Source organism: Drosophila hydei, unplaced genomic scaffold, assembly GCF_003285905.1.
Source record: "Drosophila hydei strain 15085-1641.00,03,60 unplaced genomic scaffold, DhydRS2 tig00008122-arrow-pilon, whole genome shotgun sequence".
In the NCBI taxonomy this organism is placed as follows: Eukaryota; Metazoa; Arthropoda; class Insecta; order Diptera; family Drosophilidae; genus Drosophila; species Drosophila hydei.
Window position 1 is genome coordinate 6264426 of NW_022045833.1, and position 17940 is coordinate 6282365.

Consider the following 17940-nt stretch of genomic DNA (forward strand, 5'->3'; position numbering starts at 1 on the left):
GAGAGAATTTTTTGGTAATACCTTAAGTTTAATTTAAAATATAAATAGATCTGTTGTATTACTTGCGGATAGAATTGCACATATGTAAATATATAATGTGCATTTAATGTAATATAATATTATAACATTTATATTAAATTTTAAATAAATACAATATACTAGAAACTTCAATATGAGAGTTTTAGTTACCAAACTCTAATTCAACTTCTTAAAATTGTTTAGTCAAAGATAAATATTGTTTCAAATTGAATACCAAATCGTCAGCAATTGACCCTGATATACTTATAGTTACTGTAATATACTCAGATATACTACAATATTGATAAAGTCAATTGTTATAGTTGCTTAACCCTAGACACCATCAAAAACAAAAGAAGTGAGCTCTTGTCTGCTTAAATGCTCTACACTTATATCTTCTTCTTTCTCTTCTGCTTTTTTCTCTTGCACGCAGAGCCGACGACAGTAGAGCAAAAAAAAAGAAAGAGGCTGTGAAAGGGCGTGCGTTTGGCTGCAACAAAAAAATCTTGACACTTTGCGCTACGCCTTGGCAAGCAATTCATTTAGAGAGCGTGCCTTGGCATTATTGCACCACCCATTTGCACCACATAACGAGTGCGCAGGCAGGCAGCTGCAAGCCACAACTAGATTTTTGGTTGCCGTCGACTACGGCTAGGCAATTTGTTTGTCATTGCATGTGTGTGCGACTGTGTGTGTGTGCGTGTGTGAGCGTGTATATGCTCAGCATTTTCTTCTTTTTAGCTGCCACATTCTGTCTGCTGCTGAGTTTATACTGTGCCAACTCCGCCCCCCGCCCCCACTCGCCTTTCAACTCTCCAACGAATCCTTATCCAATCCACACGCCGTCCGGATATCAGCATAGACGGACGGACAATTTTTTTTTAGATTTATGCGCTTGCCAAGCTGCAAGCAAGCAAACGGACAGCAATTAATTTGCATTCTGGTAATTAATTTTCCATTGCAATTCTGCTGATTCTACTCCTTCTGCTTCTTCATCGTTTTTCGTGTGTTTCGCTTGTCATTTGGCAAATTGCTGATTGCGTTTTAACACTGTATTGCCCCCGCACTCATCCGCGTCCAGCCAGTCAGGCAATCAAGTGCGTTGGTTAAGTGTAACGCCCCCAACTACTAACGGTTTACCTGTTGCTGCTGCTCCTGCTGCTGTTGCATCAATCAGTAGTCAATGCATGCCATTAATTGTGCAGCTCACTCTCTGCACACATTTAGTGCAGCTTTTGGTTTGTTAACAACTCTTGGACAACCAACGCTGCTACACACCCCCCACTTTGGGACCCCCACGATTGTTTGCATTGTCATTTACAAGCTGCACACACAGCAATTGAAATTGTCAGTGTTTAAAGCAAATGGCACGCCAAATACAATGCATTGCATTGCACTACATGAGAACATGAGACCCCACTAGAACCGAGCCCCGGCCAAAACCCTCACTTCGACAGCCTTTAGTCCCGCTCAAGTGCTCAGTTTTGGTATGGCGAACGAGTCTCGCGCCTTATTATGGCAGCTAAAAGACAATTGTTGCAGCGTAGCTTGCACTCTAGCTCTGCCACCTCTAGCTCTTGCTGCCAGCTGCTGCCAGGCTGCGTGCTCGACATCTTGTTTATGTGCTGTTGGTATGTAGTCAAAGTGGGGCTTGCTCTGCTTGTAGATATTTATATCTACACAGCTTTGAATAATTTGCACTGAATAACGAATTAATACTTCAGAGAATTTGTTGAGCTGTGATATATCTGCTATTATCTCAACTGTTGGCATATGTTATTTATTTGACTAATTGAGATTGGTATATGATGATATATAATATGGTATAATATGAAAGAATATAGCGCTAGGTAGTGAAGTCTTCAACTAGAATATAGATATACATTAAGCATTTAAAGTCTTTAAGCCGAGGATTCAAATCTTTCTGTTTTATTTTTCCTAAAGTCAATCAAAATTGAGTTCAGAATAATTTTAGCAAATATTTTGCAAAATATGTTGAAGTGCTAATTACATAACAGGTGGCTAGAAATTGGTCATATTGAAATGTCTTTCAATAGAGATGCTGGTGATGTAGTTTATATTCTATTCTATCTATTTTAAGCTATATTATATATAGTTCCAGCCAACTTTTAGTATCTCTTGAATTAGCTGTTAATTTCTTTTCCCAATGCAAGTTCCCTATTCAGTATTAATTCCTTAGTAATAGTTCTGATTAACAGTTATCTTAATATATATTTAATTTCAATTGATTTACTTTAATACTAGTATAGAGTAATTTTAGCTTAGAAGAACCTTTTTCTTTAGTATTTATTATGAATATATATTTTTTATATTAGAAGTTATTGGGACCAGGGTTCAAATCCTTCTTAGTATCAAATTTTGAATGTCTTTTTACCATAGCAGATGAAATAGTTTTTGTTTATCAATTTCTTGCTTGGATTTCAATAGCTTTCAATAGCTTTCAATTTGCTGAATTTTAAAATGTATTTTATTTTAATTTTTTTATTTTGATTTTTTTTTTTAATTTTCATTATTTTATTTTATAGGTATTCCTAGATTTATGAGTTATGTTTGGATTTTATATACCATTTCTTAGCTCAATTTCGCAAATGCTCAGTAAAAATCGTAGTTAATTTTATATCAGAAATCTTTTCAAATACTGAACAATATTTAAAGATTTTACAGGAACAGTTAACGGCATCGAAAAAAGGCAACTCTTAGTACTTATAGGGTATCCTTTTGTGCCTCTTCCATTCCATTCTCCCACTTGCTGCCATTGCGAAAAGGAATGCACTTTGTCGCATTCTCGTTGTTTGCTGTCCGAGGCAACTTTGGCAGATGTCTTGGCTGGCAGTTCATAAAGCCTTTGTCAGCAGCTGCGAACATGAACTCATTTCGTATTGAGTGTGCAACTGTGTGTGTGGGGGTGTGTGTGAGGGTGGGTATACGTGCTAGTGTGCGTGTCAATGCAGTTCATTATTTTGCTCATTTCCTCTTAATGACAATATCAATTGCTATTTTAAGCCATTGTCTTGCATTTCTATTGTCTCGGTTGGTGTAGATTTTATTTGATTTTCAATTACGTTAAATTAATTAAGTGTAAAAGCTTTCATACACAGTTACACTAGCCAGCTGGGATTTCCAAATGGCGCGTATCAAAATTGTTCAATGTCTTGTTAAGAATCAGCGTGACTCAGCGCCGAGTTCAACGAGCTATGGCCCATACATATGCACATAAATATTAAGTATACGCATCCAATTAGCAACAATAATTAAGCGAGCTGCTGTCAGATCAAAGACACGAATTTCCAAACTTTTGTGCTTTGAGCAAGAGTTACAGAAAAAAAAATTATATATATATATATATATATATATATACATATATATATATATATATATATATATATATATATATAGAATAAAATGTAATATGCAAGCCACTTGAATAATTTATGCAGTTTAAATTGGCTTTTAGCTGTGCTGAAAAAATTAGCATTGCAGCCGCAGGCAGAAATGAAGAAAATTAGCTTGAAAAGTTGTAGACAGTCGGGTGCATGACGATACTCTGTAATAATTATGAGCAGCGCCGGGCGAATATAGTTTTGCATAACAAATAGTTTATACAATTATTCAAGTTTTTCATTGCATACTTATTGAAGTATTGAAATATTTGCTACGAAGTATTTAAGCGATTAAATTAAGACTAGTTTATATATATTTTTAAATATTATTAGCATAGTCTACCAATGCTTTACAGTTCCACCTTTTAGATATTTCCCCATTGATATTACAGAGTAATAATCAAATTTGGTATGCTCAGTGTAATGTACACTAAAAAAAGTTAAAGCAGCACAAAATAGGGAACAGCACTCAAAAAAGTTGTGCGTCGTTGGTTACTTGACAAATTTCTGGGGAAATATCCTATCCTGTCGGCCATATATGAGACCCATTTCCCCTCCGCGCCATCATCCAGCCAATGGAAGTACTTTATGCAAGCCGCGTCCTTCGGCAATGCATCGCAAGTTAATTTAAGTTTATTTTCAACAGTTTTTTTGTTTATAATAGGGTATTGAGTGTGGGTATTATAGACGCAGATGTCAATGGCGCCAAGGGTGATATGTTCTACTTGTATGATTATAATATTAAATGGGTTTCGATTATTCCATCCCTCCCATCAATCTCATCAATTTTAGACATGGAACAATCTCTTTAATCAATCTTAGAGATGAAAGTTTCTCTCTAATAAAGCTCTTCAATCTTAGCGATGGAACGATTGGAATCATATTCTACTTGACTTAAAGGGTATTTAATAGTCTCTATTGAATGCCTTAACTTTTTACTTTAGTTTTTATTTGTTTGTTGCTGTTATTGTTGTTGCTTTTATGCATAACCCTTGCAGCATGGCACAGTAATAAATTCATTACAAAATTGTCGCTCTATAAAAAGATAAACAAATGCTAAAGCAGAACGTTGAGAGGGCGAAGGAGAAATCTAGATGCAGAATGGGAGGAGGAAATGTTGACTGAAAAACATTTTTATGCGCTTGCAAAACGGGAAGTCAAAACTTTGGCGCAACGGGAAAATGCACTCAAAAATGAAAAAGCAACAACAGCAGCAACAACAAAAACAGCGACGAGAGCAGCGAGAAGAAAATGGCAAAAATTTTCGGAAAATGCGCACAAAATGAGTGTGCAGAAATAATTTAAAAAGTTATGCTATTTGTATTGGCGATGCTGAAGTCGAGGCAGCGAGCAGCGTCATCGTTGAATTTGCCACGGACTTAATGTTATTTATGAATCATTTTCAGTTCATACGCGGCGTATGAGTAATTTATGGCATTTATTTTTAAAGGCAGCAGCAGCAAAGGCCGCCGCAGCAGCAGCAGCAGAAATTGCAGCTGCCGGACAAAGTGAGAATAAGTTAAGCATGAAGCATAAAAGATAAGGTGCATGTCTCATATGTATGTATAAATTAAGTATATATAAAGTATATATATACATACATTACTGATAAAGCAAACTGTCTTATTAAAGTTGACCGCAGTTGAAGGTATGATTAAGACATTTAAGCACAAACATGAGCCCATGGTTGGAGTTGCTGCAATCTGAAGTGATTTTATATGCTGCTACAGATTGATAATTATTATCCAACAAAAACTTTTTAAATGTCGATCGATTGTATTGTTTTTACGAGCCAAAAGGTACAGTTGAGTCAAAAAGCTGGCAGAGAATACCCAAGTTACAATCATGGATAAGTCTAGAGTTCTTTATTCAGATTGAAGTAAATACGTCGAAAAGGTCTTGAGCCATATATAGTGAACCTAACGAAAAAATAACCATAATAATCAACTGATCAGTAGGATCAGTATTAGATGAGAGACGCAGAAAACTATAAATGGGGTTCAGTCAAATAAACTATCACAGTCAAATGAGCATATGGTTTTTGGTTGCTGACAGAAGGGCATTTGAAAAGCGAGATGAATCGTAGAGCATTTCATAGTCTAAAGCTTAATCTTCATATCAAACCTTCGACTTGTTAAATATATTATATATTTCGAATTTTCAGCTCAATATCTTTCGCTCTACATATTTTCTTTCTATACTCCATGCTTAAATCGAATTGCATGATAAACTCTAGGTAAAAACTTCAGTCCAAACATTTACTGCAAATACCTGCAACTGCAAAAGGAGCTCAACCCCCAACGTTGTTTATGCGAAAGCAAATTTTGTCTTTGACTAACCCAGCAGAAAACTCTGCACGTTTGGCTTAACATTTTAGAACGCCTTTTAAGCCATGTACAAAAAAAAGCGAAGCCCAAAACAAATAATATAAAACTTCGCCTAGAAAAAAAGAAAAAAATAAAATGAATAAATATGCGCAGCGAGTGAAAGACAAAAGCAGCAGCAGCAGCAGCAGCAGGCAAAAAAATATATCGCATATGCTGCAGATATAATCGTATATACTATTAAGTTAAAAAAGGATTTGATATATATATAGATATATATGCTGTTTATATATGAGGCAAATTGAAGACTTTGGCTAAGCTTGGGGCAGTTCCTTTTCAGACTGATTTTAGCCAGTTAGTCTCTCGTTGAGAGTTAGCTGTCTGTTAATTATGCAACTTTATTTGAAATGCATGCAGTCGCATCTAATGTGTCTGTCCATGGCTCCCTCTTTATGACTGCTCATGAAGGGAAAAGAATATATTAGTTCTTTGCGACTATCCCAATGAATTAAGCTTGCACTTTGGAACATATACTCCTTGGTGGCCTCAGTTTATAAAGTCTTTTGAAGCTTAATAAATCGGAAAATACTATACTACTGGTACAGCATTTAAGGTAAAAGAGACTTGAAATTGTCTGATTTGATAAAAGTCAAAGTTTTGGAGCTTCAGTTACTGCAGACTTCCACTTCAGTCCTACCAAAAATGCTTTGACTATTTTTGGAATCCTGAACGAGCATCATGCAGTCGGTTTCACACGACAACAGCATTCTTACATGTTTTTTTTTGTTGCACTCATTGTCTGCACAACTAGACGTATACTTAACGTGCTGCACACATACACAGAGAAAGCTTCCACAATTCGTTTATAGAAAATATGCCAACGGCTCTATTATGACTTCTTCAAAATTTACAGTCTGTTGCTTGATGCAAAATGGAAGAAGCGTTTTTATATTGCACACACACACACACACTTACACGCACACACACACGTGCATTTTTCACTTGGTTTTTTCTCTAGTTTGTGGCAAACCGTAGCCAAGTTTGCACTGCAATTATGATTGCTGCATGAACCGAGCTCTCGCTCATTCCTGTTTTCCCACTGTCACGCCCCCCTGCTTGCTGTCTCCGCCTTTTTGCGGCCGTTTACATGCCTTCTTCGCTCATTTAATGTATATTTCGCCAGCGTTTTTATTTTATTTTTCGCCTTTTTGTCTTGCAGCTGCCGCGTTTTTTTTTTGTTTTATTTTCTCTTTCTTTTTTTTCTGTTTGGCCGCCGCCGCCGCCGCCGCCGCCGACTTCGCTACTGCTGCAGCTTTTGTTTTTTAGCCGGAAGTTGCTCAAGTGTTAATAATTTCATTATTTCCGCTACGCTGCGCCCCCACACACACACACACACACACATAGACATGTGTGTGGGCACATATGTGTGCTGCGGCTTGCAGGCTTTTGCTTTTTTGCGACTTCAGACATTACCCGATGCGAGTACTCTAACAACAAAATTTCGTGAAGCTATTTGTCATTTATTTATTTAAAATTAAAATGATTTTTTCAATTTTTGATCAGAAATTTCAAATCTTAAAGAAATATTTTATAAGTTTTAAAACCTTTGAAATCTATCAAATAATTCTATAAGATTTATCTGCGATAGTTCTTATAACTAACTGAATTGCTTATATGTTTTTTGTAAAAATATTTAAGTGCTTGATATTTGGATTGCTATTGTTTTTTTTCTTATTTACTTCAAATATAAATTATTATTTTCAGCTTTTCGTTGAAATATATACAAATTCTATTTATTACAACATTTGAAAATTAATTTATAGTTTTATAATATTTTGTAGAACTTTGCTTATGCTTATATGTTTCAGTATGTATATATAATAAACATGTTCTCAATAGTTGATAAATTAATAAAAAAAAAAAATTTGGAAAAGATATTTTGTTTTATTTCGTGTTATAATGAAAGCAATGTGTGTTCAAAGAATATAGTAATATCTAATTTTTAATATAACTAGTTTTGCATAATATATTGAAAAATATATAAATATATAAATTTTTTTAAATATATATATTATTTTTTGACAAAGTTGAAAAGTTAGTTAAAAAAAATGTTAGTTTTATATATAAGCTTCTAGGCGTTTCTTGTGATTCTGTAATACGATAAAGTTTATCTGGTTTATATTCATATTGTACGTGTTTTCTTATCTTCTTTATAAATTCGATTACAAAATTTCTATTATATAAGTTACAAGTTTTAAGTTCATAGCGCATTTAAACTTCGTTGTGTTCGCTATTAACTCGGTTATTTTTTTGTTGATTTTGTCCATAAAAAGGCCAGAAAACTGCTGCATGTGTAATTTTTACGCTTTTTCGTGTATGTCCTAGGTGGCATCTAGTTTTGTAGGTCCCTTTGCAAAGAGTATATTGGTTGCTAGTTAAAGACTTGAAGAAGCATGTATGTGTATACTTTTATATAGCTCTATATATTTTTATGATAAATTGTTGATATTCATTGGTCAACTATAAAAAAAAAATATCTTCCACAGTTTCGGATCATTGATCAACAACTCTTACATAAATCATGTACCAAAAAATTCAAAAAAATTCTCTTAATTATTTCATGAGCGAGTATTATGCAGTCGGATACTTCTGCTACGAGTTAACTTCTGCTATTTTCGTTTTGTTTTCGGCTGTGTTTTTTTGATTTTCTTATGTGGAAAAAATGTAATTACATACGCCAAAAAGTAGTTGCGCGGCTAGCGCAGGGGCTGGCTCTAAGCACAGCTGCAACAACAGCAACAACAAAAACAGGGACATCAAAAAAGTTGTCGAAAGGCAAAGCGAAGCAAAGAAATGTATGCTTTACATCAAAGGATATAATTTAAGGGTCTTAAATAAATTAATACTCCGCTTGGTTTAAATTTCAAACTTTTTTAATCTGCTTGCGCCGTCTGTTAATGCGTGTGTGAGTGTGTGTGCTTGAAAGGAGATAACATAGAACCATTTCGTATTTGAGCTGGAGGGCTAAAGGACTTAGTTAACGTAATTTTTTGTTGGGCCACATGTCAAAGGCGCCGGTTAAAAAGTTTTTCCAAACTAGTTACAAATTAGTTTTAGTTGTTGGGCTTTAAATTTAGGCATTCCAACTATGATAGCCCTGCTCGCTCTCTCTTTATCTTTGTGTGGAGGAAGTGCAACTAATGAAAACTCTTAAGTGATAAATCATCGGAAAAGCCATTTGACAAAAGCTTAGAGAAATAATTTGATAATTGGCATTTAGTTGTTATTGTTTTTAAGGCTTTTTTAAGCCTCTTTGCATATTTATATAAACTTTATTGTTTTGTAATAGGGAACACTTTAAAAATAATTAAACTGGACTAAGTCAAAATATGTGTAGCAGGCTGAAGAAAATGTGATCAACAGCGAAGTCAATTGATACGTCTGTCTCTAAAAGAGTACAAAAGCGAGAGACTAGCTAGGTCGCATAAGAACTACAACTGAGTTGATCTACATTTGTGTTGCTGCCATTTCGTCTTTTGGCTAATCCGGCTCTCTGTCTAGCTCTGCGTCCGTCTATTCGTTAGTCTCTGTGCAGCCCGTCCGACTTACTGTCTTTTCTTTCGTTAGTTCGCCTCTCTGTCTAGCTATGCGTCCATCTCACAGTCTGTCCAAGATACTGTCCATTCATTCTTTCGTTAGACCACCTCTCTGTCTAGCTGTCCGCCTGACTTAATTTTCCTTCGTCTTACTGTTCATCCATCCGCCCTTTAGCCTCGCTGACTGTCTCCCTCTCTCTCACTCTTGCTCTCTGTTCGTTTAGTTCGACTTTTAGGTACTCCGCTTCTATGTAATCTGCCTTATTGTCTATACGTCTGTGCTTTAAGTCGGCCTTTCTGTTCGTCCATATGAACACCTAGATTTTGTAAACTCTCACAGCCTATTACATTTATGGCATTTCCCTGCAACAATACCTGATCAAGTCTTTAAGAGGTTCTATATCCGTTTAACTTTTGACTATAAACTAGAACCTAACGTACAGAGTATTGAATCAAGAACTATGTTTGCAGAAGCGAAAACCTTTATAAATATGAAAGATTTACAATGCGAAATATTTTTTGCCAGCAGTTTGTATGCAATTGAAACAATTGTTGTAGGTTTGCAGCCTCGCTCCATTTTCAGCAAATGTTTTGAAATGCATGATTTTTATGGCATATATATATATATATTTATATATGAATATATATGTATATATATGCATATATAGGAGTCATTGCCAATGCTTTACTGTAGAGTGTACACTATCATAGCATATATGATGCTATGTTATGTATGTGAACATGATGAATTCATAAATATAAATAAACCTTACATACTGTATACGCAATCATGCGTATTTGTTGCTGTTGTTGTTGTTGTTGTTGTTGTCGGGTTGTGGGCATTGTGAAAAATGGCATGTGGTTGACCCCAGGCCCAGGACCAGGCTGAGCTGGGGTTTTGGGGTCAGGACTAAGCTTCCCTTGGCTGGGCATCAAAAGCAAACGAAGCAATCAAAATAATGGCGGCAAATGCATACAATGAAAATAATTGCCGGTAATCCTTGGCTACTAATTTCAGCACGCTTCGTTGCTGTTGGCTTTGCTGTGGTTGTTGTTGTTGCTCCTGCTGTGCTATACCCTAGGCCCAGTGAAAGTGTGTGAATGGAGTGTGATGTTTTTGTGGAAAAGAGTGTAACATGCAGAAGGAGCTGTGGGCGAGCTGACAAGGAATATATAGTCTTAAAGAGAATGATGATTTGATACAGCCATTTCCATCATATGAAGTAGAAAATCTATTCCAAATATATATTGCTCAATAACATATATAGTTGACATTTATCGATGTTTCATGTACTTTTCATTCATTTGCTGTATAAGGACTAATATTCGTTGCTGTATGTATATATAAAAGAAAGCAAAAGCACTTAGTAGGTAAGTAAGGATATCTTTTAGTCAGGCACTCCTTACTAGAGCATTACAATTTGTTGTATTTGTTGCTGTTGCTCATAACAAACGTGCGCTGTTTTAGCGCCAGTTTTCATTATTTATGAAAGCGTATTTGGCATGAAAACACAGCGAGTTGTTACGATTCAAGCAGCCGCATAAACCAAACACATCCACACTCACCCACACACACCCACACACATATGCGCCCACACGCTTTAGCTACACTCACGTTAGTTGTATATTTATGCATACCAGTGTGTTTACATTGCCTGCGTTTGATTAAATTCGTATTTATTTTATAGAGCCGCAATTTGATGTGAATAAAGCTCAGTTTTGGTTAGCAATTCCATTTTGCTTATGCTTCATTTATTTAGTATACATTTATGCGGCCATACTACTGCTTGCCTATATCGCTCGAATTAGGCATATGTATATTATGTTCACATAGTCAAGCTTGGGCAAATATCAAATTTGTAAGAATATTGATGGAAATATAAATTTGAATATGTTTAAAAAGAGATTAAAATATTTGCATTGCCAAATTGAAGATGAAGTCTCCGTTTTGGTTTTATATTTCATGAGCCTTGGCATCAGATATGATTGCCTAGAGAGGCTTGAAGCTGGATAAAGTGTTTAGTATATTTATCAATATTAATATGGCTTCTGTTATGAAAATAAACTTAAGTTTTTATGCATGTTTTACTTAGATTCTTGCTAGTTTACTAGAATCAACTACCATGCCAATTTCGGTTTTATATTTATTATTATATTTTTAATATATATATACTAAGTTTCATCGATGATATTTAAGGACTCATTGGCTCTAAGTGTTTTGCTCGAATGAGGAAAACAAAATTATATATTTAAATATGCACTTAATAAATAATAAAAAATATTTAATACAAACATAAGATTTAAACTGAAACTTCTATAAAAAGTCTAAGAATTCTTATTGTTTATGTTCTGAGAAAAGCTTAGCATTCATAACAATTCAATGATTTTGCGTACAGCTGCCCACTTTTAATGATTCCTTTTGCTGCTCAATGCTATTTTTACAGTATATCAAAAATATACGCAAAACTAAACGTTGACAATAAAATCTTGCAAATATTTTATTTTGTAATTCTATAAGATGTAAGCAGCAATATATATATTTATATGTATAAATTTATTTTTTGTTTATTTAAAGCTGTTTTCATGACAACAAGAAAATTTTAAGGACAAATGGTAAATTTGAGCTAATATCTAGTGTCGCCTTAAAGGAAAGGTGTAGAGGTTGTAATCGCTTTAGTCTGTCTAATTGGCTGAAACGCATATAATTTTGAAGCTGTGTAAATTATTTATTGCTGTGCTGCCATAGTCAAAACCATTTGAAATTATGTAAAAAACTTTTTTTGTCTATAAAAAGTTATCTTAATTATGTATCAGCCCTCTAGCTAGTTATATATACATAATATATAATAATATATATGTAAGATTTTATATATATAATGACATAAATTAGTGGAAGCTTAAACCGATTCAGGATTATACTTTAATGGGCATCTAATTAAATTTATATGCTCATATGAGCTTTAAATTGCCACGACAGAGAGAAGGAGAGAGTGAGAGTGCGATAGGTAGAGAAAGAGAGCGAGAGAGTGCGTTTCATTGCTGATTCGTGCTGCTGTCGTCGAGCATGTTAAATTTAATTACTAAATATGTCGCATGAAGCAAGTTGCCAAAGAGTTGCAAATGAAAACTGTTTGGCAGCAGCAACACTAACAACAACAACAACAATTTGACAACCGCAGCGACTACAAGCGGCTAATTTTAAATGCAAGCGCTGAAACATCGACACACACACAAAAAGGAACAATTGAAAAAAAACCAAAAGAATTAAATCAGAATTTGCGGTCCAGCAGAAAACATGCAAGGCATATACACGCCCACACACACACACACACATGAGAACAACAACTACATAGAAATTCATGTAAGAAAGCAACAGCAGCAGCGCTTACTTGAATATTAAATGCTCTTCATGAGGCACAGTTGTGTTAGAGTGGTTTAAAATTTAGACTAAGCTTTTGACAATACTTAGAACTTAGCTTAAGTAGAATTATATAGAAAACTGTTCATAGAAGCATTAAGTTTATATGCAATAGCTTATACAACAGCTTGATTAATGTTACACAAAATGAAAATCCAAAAATCTAACAAAGCACTAAAAAGCACATGAAAGCTCTAAATATGATGAAAGTAAATAGATAAAGTCTAACCGAAGATCCAACCGATTAAACAACAAACAAAAGTAATAAATAACTTTTGTGTTTTAGTTCAGAAAAAAGCTCATATCATACATATACCCCTTGAATAGTGCTTAAATGCGTGGCATAAACATTTATAAACACTCGATACAAAAACGAGGCGAGCGCAGATAGCAAAAACTTGTTAGGCAACCATTTTTTGGTATGTTGCAGATCCCTGTTGCCATTGTTGTTGCTGGAGTTTGTTTGTTTGTTGTTTGTTGTTTCGTTTGCTGTTTTATCGTTCGGCAACGCTGTGGGCTGTCCACACACAGGACTCTCTCGACTCTGGACCCGGGACTAGGACACTATGGCTATGGCGCCATGCGGCGCTGCTCTTTAAAACTGTTTACATATACATATACGATATACACTGGCGTATGTGTGTGTGTGTGTGTTGCCCCATGGGCTGCATGCATGCTGAGCCGTGTCTGGCGTTTTCTTGTGGCCAGCTTTTGTCGCCATTTGGCCGCTGGCTAGTGGCAATATTTATGGCGCACCAACTGGACGCAGTCTGTCAGACTCTTCGCCTCTTGCCTGCGTCGTGCATTTTTGCAACTCGCTCCAGCATCAGTTTTGGCCTCCTGCTCCCTTCGGGCATTTTGGCTATCTCCTGGCGGCTTCCACACGGCTGCCTGTCGTCTCCTATCTCTGCCTCTAGTCTGCTGCCTCCAGCATTTGCCCCTTGCCGCCAGCTTTCCTCTTTCAGCGTCCGCCTTCGTGCCTCTGCCCCCTACTTAACCTGAATACTTAAATTCTGCTCACTTCTAGTCTCTTGCCTGCCTTTGGCTGCCTCTACTTCGCATCTTCTTTCCTAGCCTGTCTGCTGGCCTTCTGACTATCTCCTGGCCATGTCCGCTTTCCTGCCTGCCTGTCCAATCCCCTGCCTTTACCAGCTGCTTTCTGCCTTGCCCGCCGCTTGCTCATCTCTTGCATATCGCCTGCCTGTGCCTGCACCTGGTTTCTTCCTGCAGCCTGTGCCTCAGCCTACTGTCGTCCGTAAGTGTCCTCTCCCCTCCTGTCCCTGGCTTTGACTCAGCTGCCTGGCTGCTAATCATTTCAATTTAAGTTTAAACTTTCGTTGCCGAATTCTCTTACACATCGTATAGCATTTGGCGTGCTCTCATTTAACCCGATTTCCCTAGGCCATATATATATATATAGTTACGAATATATATAACATAAATTTTGAGCAAGTTTTTGGCTTTGTCTATGTGAAAATCTCTCTCCAGCTGAGCTTTCACTTTTCGTGCTCAAATTAATCCTTGGAGTGTTTTGGCTTGCTTTCTCTTTTGCATTTTCGCTTTCGCCTTGCCAAATTAACGTTCCCCAGTTGTGTAGGCAAGTGTGCCAAGTCTCCAAGCTGCATTGTGCATAGAGCGAGAGAGAGAGATGTAGTTAGATACAAATCCCAACTGAGTTTTCAGCAGTTGCATCACAATGCCAGCCATAAATTGATAAACCAGGCAAACATTAACAGAGTCGATTGAAAATATTATGTATTTAAAATGCATATTATGTTCAAACATTTGAGTAATGTGGTTTTTAGCTGTTTGATTGACATATCTAGTTCACAATCCAATCGACTTAATTAATATGCTTCAAGGCCTAAAAAGATATCTTTAGTTATTAAATGAATTTATGTAATTAATAAATTGACATATAAATGTGTTTCGGGGTATGATGGACTAGTAGTTACTCTGCAATAAATACAATGATATTTTGTGCATGAAATTAAAATGTGATTTGAATCTTTATAATCTTTATAATTATAGTTCTGAACTATATTTTGAAAAAAAAAAAAAAAATATTTTGTTCTCTACGGATAAATATAATATTTCTATTTCTAATAATTAAATTTTTTTTATATATATAATTTTATTTAAAGCTATCTACATCTATTATAGCATTATATATAATCTATTTCCTTCATAAATTCATATAGTTTCCGTCCTTCACTTACTTTTGCAGCTCATCTCATCGTACATTACACTAAAAAACATTTCTTCATTTTCGATTTATTAAAGTTAATTATATTGCAAATTATTTTGATGTTATTTTGCAAATACTAATTGAGCCTTAAGAAGCCACAGCAAATTGATTTGTCATTTAAATCAATGGAAATGCAATTTAACCGCAAGCCTTGGTATAGAAAATGACATTAAATAAAGAAGTAATAATCAAAAAAAAAAAAAAAAACAAATTTAAGTAAATACAATTTGCTTTGTAGCTAGCGCAGATTATGGCCAATAAGTTGAGCTGGCACTTTAGAGCTTATTTATTTATTTACTTAGCTGATAATTGGAATTTAGCAGGATTTCAATAGTTGAACTTTATTGGCTAACTATTTGCATTTTCTTGTGTTGCAGAATTCAGAGTGTTAAAGCTGATTAATGTAAATTGTTTTTAGTTGTGTGCTTTATGCTAAGTTTTATTTGCGAAGGCTTTAAGAAAAACGACTTTAGATTTGATAAGTATTGTCTTTAAGTATTGTCTTAAAAATTCAGTCTTCTTCAGATGTTATACATTTGCCATCTTTGTTTATGCATATAATTTTTATATTCATATTCATATACATGGACTGGCTGAAGAACTCTTAACTTCTTATGCAGCAATATATTGTATAAAAGATGTGCGAACTATCAACCTAAGCAAATTATCACTAAAAAAAGCTTTCAAAAAATGAATTTTCTAAAATAAATAACATAAATTAATATATAAATAAATATTGAAGACTATGAATATTTAATTTAGAAATTTATGTTGTTACCTTAAAAAATATCTAATAAATTTTACGATAATAAACAGTAAATAAATAATTGTTTTTGAATAGTTGTATAAATATTTATTTTTAATTTAAATTAATAGACTTAAAAGTTATAAGAGCGAGCAGAGGCAACTAAATTAGGTTATTTTAATTAATTAGATTATTTTCTTGCAGTAAATTTATAAATATTAAAAAAGTGATAATTACAAATAACAACTTTAAAATTCATATGAACTCATATATAATTGGTACTTAATGAAAACTGACCCAATTTCGTTACCTATAATAGTTTCTATAACTAAGTGCATAGAGCTACCCTGTGGAGTTGCTGTTGTTGCTGTTATTATTGCTCCTAAGGTCTCTAAGTATTTAAGCCATGTTGACAAAAGTGGTCAAACAAATGGGTCTCCAAAGCGTGATTAGCGCATAACTTTACTAAAGCTTATTGTGCAATGTTTATATATATATAAAGAGAGTACATAAAGGATGTTTGTGTTGGATGTTCTTGTTGCTGCTGTTGCACTGAAAATGCCAATAAAAGTCAATTACATGCTTGCAATTTGCTAATGTAAATTAATTAGCAGCTGTAACCCCAGAGTCGGTTGCTGCGGTGACTAGTTCATTAAGCGTCAAAACTTTTTTTATTTTTATTTATTTATTTCGTTTTTTTTTTTGCGTGCTGGTAAAAGTTGCAGCTGTGCACAGAAATAAAAAAAGTTGTACATTGAATTTAGTTTTGTGGACAGGAAAAAAGCGAGAAAAATAACGAGAAAAACAACTCATTAGCGCGGGTCAAAGGTACAAATCACAACAACAATAGCAACAATGACAAAAATGTATACGACACGTGGGCCGAATGAAATGCAAATAATAAACAGGCCTTTGTGCTTGAAAGGGTTAAAGACTTGAACAACTTGATTGTTGTTCTTACACTTGTTATTGTTGTAGTTATTGTTATTGTTGTTGCTGTTTCGAGTGACACTTGCGCAATTTCGACAGGTGCTAAGAAAGCATAAGACAACACTTTGCACAAAAGCACTGAAAGAAAACAAAGACAACAGCAGCAGCAGCAGCAATGGCAATGGCAGCGGAAAAGCCGAAAAAACATCAACGAAAATCCTGCCATGGCAGTTGCCAAAGAAAAGCGGAAAAAGGAAAAGTTCGTTGAACAACAATTACAATGAGAGCTTGTGGCTTGCCCAAGCGGACATTGTTCCAGCTGTCGCATTGTTCCTCTAGCAGCAGCAAAAAGAATACAATAACAACAATAATAATAATGATGATGATGATGATGATGATGATATTAAGAATAGCAATGATAATAATAATAGTAACAAGCGTGTCGCACAATGACAGATTTGTCAACCGTTTTTTCTTTACGCCGCTCAGACGCAACACGTGCGACTATAAATCGCAACGGAAATAGTTGCTGTAGCAGCGGCAACATCTACCAGCAACTGACAGCAATACAAATTTTTTGCAAATTAGTTGCACTTTAGTATTATTTGGTGCAGAACAACAAGAACAAAAATGGCGCGAGTCGCAGCTGCATGACAAATTAGCAGCATAATAAAGTGCTCCACTCTCGGGTATTATAAGAAAAATATGCAGGATTTATTTTTGCGAATTTCTGTTAACATAAAATATAAGCGCACTTGCCTGGATGATACCCTATAAAAAAATTAAATGGAAATAAATAATTTATTTACAATATAAATAAGCTTTGTTGCCTAGGCAAATGGGCAGTTGATAAAGAGATGCTCTGAGTGTTTTAGTACAGCAGATACCCTATACAAAATTTACATTTCTCTGTGACTAAACTGTAGCCTAGCAGATACCCTGTAAACAGCTTTATATATATATAGATATATATATATAGATAGAGAATATTCATTTTGCACTTAGCTCATTTTTATATCATTGAAATATGCATACCCTTTTCATCTTTTTGTAGGGTATGCATTGGGATAACTTTCCAGACAGATAAAACTGAAAAGTCCTTAGGGCTGCTTATATTTGCACTCTTAACCTACAGAAGGCAATTTGTCTTTGCCTCATAGTCTACTTCACATACCTTTAGATATGTTTATAAATACCCTTTAGATAACCTTATAAATAACTTTAAAATAGACCTTCGCTATTTTATTTGTTTTTATTTTG